The sequence below is a fragment of the Gobius niger genome (assembly GCF_951799975.1).
Source record: "Gobius niger genome assembly, chromosome: 19".
Lineage (NCBI taxonomy): Eukaryota > Metazoa > Chordata > Actinopteri > Gobiiformes > Gobiidae > Gobius > Gobius niger.
The window spans coordinates 15073227-15078782 of NC_136870.1; the positions used below are offsets into that span (position 1 = coordinate 15073227).

Below are 5556 nucleotides of genomic sequence, written 5' to 3' on the forward strand. Positions count from 1 at the left end.
ACCTTTTATCAGTCATCTTCGACAATATTTAATCGTGTACAACTTCAGCATTTTTGCCATTTTACAGAATATCAAAACTGGTTCATGTGACAGAAGTTCAATCTTATACCTGTACATTTAGAATAAATGGTTTCATTAGTTTGACGTGACTGTGACATGACTTGAGTTGTACAAAGCAAATCTCTACTCTACTACTGTAGCTTTCAGTGGCCTTTGGGCTGGAAATAGAGTTCTATCTGGCAACACTGACTTGATATTATTTGAGCAGTAATGCTAAATCTGTAATGTAAGACATCAATTATTTAAAAAAAAAGGCGTAACATATTTATTTTGCTTATTTACCTCTCAAAGCTATGGCTGGAAAACACTATCCTATAGCCAATAGACCAGTGGTGTGTAACTGGTGTGGTGCTGAGACCCGACCGAAATGTGAATTTAAATTTATAACAAAAATACTTTGACCGTGGAATACAGTGTTTTATCAAGGTTTACCACATTTTCTCCAGTTTGGCTTTACCCAAATCTAAAAGCTTATTGGAAAAAAGCGTCAAAATAGCAACGAAAATGAGGATGAAAACGCAACAAGAAAGCAACGAAAAGAAGGTCATAAAAAAATGACAAAAAAGCAACAATAATACAACACAAAAGTGACTAAAGAGTGACAAAAAGTACAAACAAATGTGGCAAAACACGACAAAAAAGCAACGGAAAAAACTATGAAAATGCAAGAAAAGCGGAAAAAAACACACACACACACTCACACACACACACACACACACCAAAAAGGGTCAAAAATGAGTTAAAAGAGCCACAAAAAAGTGACGAAAAGTTGAAAACATTTTTGAAAAACGCCTCAAAAATTAGACAAAAAAAACTGTGACAAAAAAGTTAGGAGCAGTTTTGTAGGCCTTAGCTTTCAAATGAGGCATTACACTGTTGCTCTCCAATTGAGAAGCTTTTACATTTTTTACACTCTGTTAAGACGTTAAAGCCAGAATCTAAACATCGACTGACATTTTACGCACCGTTGTTGAGGATCCTGACCCACAGGTTGAGAACCACTCGCCTATAGACACAGCTCACACAAATGAACCGGGCATAGGCATTTTTTTTTGCCTTCCTGGTATATTTCGAGGACACTTAACTTGTCTTGTTCTACTATTTCCACAATATTTTCCTGTTGTCGCGTACACCCGACATTTTTAACTTTACCATCTGACCTTTTAATAAAAACTATTCCACCCCGGCGCCGACACCCACTCGAGGTACAGGTCATCGTGGCACAAAGTCGAACACAGCAGGTAGCGGCAGAGTCAAGGCCAGAGACTAATCAGTATGTGGTGTGCGTTTTGGCGTGTGTGACAGTGTGTGTGTGTGTCTGTGTGTGTGTGTGTGCGTGTGTGTGTGTGTGTGTAGGTGTGCATGTGTGTGTGTCGGATACATCTGCAGGCAGCGAGCGGAGACGGCGCGCTCCACTGTTTGTGTGCGACTGAGTGTTTAAATTCAGTGACAGCTGTTCATTAGTCCATTACAACCCCACACTGCTGATCCGCTCCACGCTGGAAACACCGGCAGGAGGAGGCTGATGCTGAAACGCTCAATCGATGCAGAGTTTTCACACGTACTTTTGAAAAGATGAAAAATATATATTGCCTCTGTGATGAAAATATTGGGGTGGACTTGAATGCTCTACTTGCCCTTTTGAACGCCCTCTCCTTGATGACTATCCTTTTATCTTTCTCAATTGCAGTTGTCCTACTACATTCTTATAGTATTTGGATCCACACTATAAATATTTCATCCTTAACCAGTTTTGCTTTGCAGAAATACACCATTCATAAAAAGACGATAGATGTTGCCATGTGCTACCATTAAGACTTTAACAAGTAGACTTCATTTTCTCCTTCCTAGTGAAATCAAAAACCTAAAATACAAACCCAAGTAGCCTCAAATATTCACATAATGGCAGGTTTTGGCGTGCGAGTGTCACCTTTTATTCTATTTCTTAACCTCTTAACCCCCGCCTGAGCTGAGCACATTTTCTCCAGTTTATTTATGGACATATTTTTGGAGGATCAGCCCCATGAGATGCATCATCTCGTTTTCAAGGGGTTCCTCGGGATCACACATCCACGGAAAACAAAACAGCAGTGTATAAACACAAAATCAAATAATAAAGGACAAAACAGTGCAAACAAAAACTAATAACTCACCCATCCACCTACACACGCAGACACACAGCGGCTCTCAATATTCACCTCCCCACCCATCACAGAGGGAGAACAACACAACAATACAGTGGTTCCCGACCTGTGGTATGTAAAACCACTGGTGGTATTTGAACAAGTGCAATTGCAATTTTAGACTTTATAGAAGCTAAACAGATTCCATTTCCATCTAAATAGCAATGGAACCTCAAAACAATGGACAAATCGGTGAATATCAAAAGACATAAAATTGCAGACACAGCCATGCCCTCCATTTTCTTTTGCTGGGTTATAACTTCACACACATAAGCTTTATTTAGACTACAGGAGATAATTTATACTAAAATAAGGAATTTAAGTTGTCGTTAGACACACTTTGAACTTAATAAAACATTAGTTAGTCAGATTTAGATTTGTTATAGAGACTTTTTATACCATTTTTTTAGTTTGTCATTATCCAAATCTAAAAGCTTTCAAAAGGAGACGAAAACGACGATGAAAATGCAACAAAAGAGCAACAAAAATGCATTGAAAATGTGACGAAAACACACACAAAAAAAGTCAAAACAGAGCAACATAAAAGTGACAAAAAAGCCACAAAATAGTGACAAAGGTGTGGCTAAAATAGGACAGAAACCCAACGAAAAAGCGATGGAAAAAAAAACAGTAACAATGTGAAGAAAAAGCTCGGATTTTGTAGGTCTTAGCTTTCAAATGAGGTGTGAAACGGGCCTATAGGCTTTGACCTTATGGATTTGGGTAAAGCTGAACTGGGGAAAATACACTCTGTTAAGTCGGGGGTTAAGAGGTTAAATCTCGATCTGGACACTCTTCATATTGTCGTATCTTTACAGGATACAGAGTATAGATGATGACCTTCATAGGATGGGCAACTCCTGTACAACTGAGAGCGCACACAGACATCTTTAAAAAGGATAGTTACCACACTCCCTGAGCTGTGGCTTTATACAACAACGATCTCAAACATTCTTTTCCCGGTAAGCGCTGCTTTCACAGAACAAAAATGACAGATAGCTCTTTCTGTTTCGGAGACTTGAGTAACTACGGGCCTTTTGTGGTGAAGGAAAAGACTTGTGTTTCTTTATACGTTACCTAATAGTTTGCTGATTGTCCGCCAACGAAAAGAAAGTGCATCAAAAGTGTGACTCATCATGTGTGCTCAGAAATGTCGACCGTCTTTGGGGAGCTCCTTGGAAAGGGCTGTAAAAGCTGGTAGGTCCAAAGCAACTAGTTGGAGACGTCTGTTGAAGAAGTAGCTCATTACTGGGTGTGGACGGTGAAAGAATAATGCACACAATTGTCACTCGCCGTCGCTTTTACCTTCATCTTGAGAATGTGATGAAGATGAAACCATTTCCCCACCCGTTTGCCGTGTAAGTTGAGTCATTACCGTCACGTCTCCATGCCGTCCTTATAAATATTTGAAGATGTTGAATGATGTCTTGTGCTCTAATTACAGGCTAATTAGTAATAATTGAAATGCTCATGCAAAGGTCATGTGTATAGTTCCTCTTCCTGCCTATAATCTGCAGTATTTAACACGTGTACATCTGGGGCTGTCTGTCTGTTGTCTGAGTAGCTCTTATAGAGACATATGGACAGTGACCACACGGCTCCGTCTCACTGACGCTTAAATAAAACCCACACACCTGGCACGCGACTGGCCCACTGTGTCTCTGTGTAACCAGGATTAGACCAGAACTGATGTCCCTGTCAGAAACGCATGCTATTTCATATCGACGGGATTCACGGCGATGTCGAATAAGGAGCATTGCAAGTAAGAATACGATAATACAACTCATTTTATTATGCAAGTGTGGTTTATATAAATGGCATGTCTTTTTGGGGGGAGATTTCTATGTTTCAAGGGGTTCTTGAGCCGTCATCTGTAGTTTAAAGGAGAACTAAGCAACTTTTGCCCCTAGAGGCCTTAAGCGCCACCGCGGCTGTCGTGGCATGTTGTGTTTCTTTTACTCATTAATTGTCCGTGTGAGTAAATACTACGCTGACAGAAAAGACAAAGCGAGAGAGGGATATTGTACATTGTGCCACAACCCAATTACACAATGGAGATATTTTTTTCCGCTCAAACTTGGCTGTAAACACTGCTAAAGTGGCGCTAGCCCGCTGTTAGCTTTGCCCGTTAGCCTGTTAGCTTCTTCCAAACAACGTTTTGCTAAATTTCCATCATCAAAACAAAAGCTTTAGACCGAATGCAGTCAGGACTTACCTGTACCATGAGGGAGATGTTTTCCTATGAGTGTGTATTGGGGCTGCCGGGTCGGAGACAGGGAAAGTTGCAAGAGTGGTTCAGGGGGAGATAAAGGACCCCCCCAATTATCCCATTAACACTTGTATTACCCCCACAGGGACTATGGAAAGATTTATTAAGGTACAAAAATTACTTAGTTCTGCTTTAAGTGTTTCATCTTTCATTCAGGAAGCTTCCTCAGCAGCACTGGTGATTTCTAGCAGAAGGGTAGACGAGTGGGAGGGGTTTAACTCTAGTACTAGTTACATCTTTGCTACTCTTGATTGTCTCCCCGTTCATTCCACACAATACTGTCCTGTCAGATAAACCCTATGGGCTATGAAGTAAACTCTCAACAATGGCGTCTTTTGATCATCCTGTCACCCACAATTCCTGACTGTATTTCAACTACAGGTGAATTTGGTCCCCCTTACCTTTAAAGGGGGGGTATTAGGCTTTTTTCAGCCACATAGCACCAGTCTATAGCACACTACAATGATGACGAAACCTTCTGTTGGTCTGTAAATGCAGTAAATTAGAATAACTGCCTTGTATAAAATTGCTCTCTCAAAATGGCTGTAGCGAATGTCTTGAAATAGGCCTCTGTCTCTTTAAGAACCTCTGACCCTTTGAGACACGCCCCCTCCACACGCTGTCTGTGGCATCAGTGGGGAGGGGGTTCTGCTGAGGAGCAGTGGTTGGTTACTCGGCTGGTGACGAAAGCTCGGAGGCGTCTCCAGGAGGTGGGGGCGTTCCTAGGAGGACTCAGGCAAACCTATCCCTAAAATGGCCGCCATCAGAGTTTTTACAGATTACTCAAAAATACGTGAATGTGCCAAGGCAACACTTCAGGCATGTTTTTAATGAGGGAATGACAGAATAACATGATGTAAAGCTTGAAAAAGTCGATTTTGCATAATACCCCCCCTTTAAGTCCTTGTTTCTGCCGATCAATCAATTTATCTATCTCTTGAACATAAGGAGATAAAAATAATTCGTAATCACTGAAAACAAACTGTATTTTCTTCTAGTACTAGCATGCCGTTTACTCATTTGGAGACCTTGTTGATATCACTG

The 5556-nt window shown here is 40.8% G+C and overlaps 1 long non-coding RNA gene across 1 annotated transcript; it reads right to left on the reverse strand.

Moving 5' to 3' along the window:
- Positions 1–1020: 1020 nt before the first annotated feature.
- LOC306978742 lies at positions 1021–3726 on the reverse strand. Its single transcript, XR_013793919.1, has 3 exons — positions 3549–3726; positions 3321–3469; positions 1021–1066 (listed from the first exon to the last, which is right to left on the reverse strand). It is a non-coding gene; the product is annotated as an uncharacterized lncRNA (long non-coding RNA).
- Positions 3727–5556: the final 1830 nt, after the last annotated feature.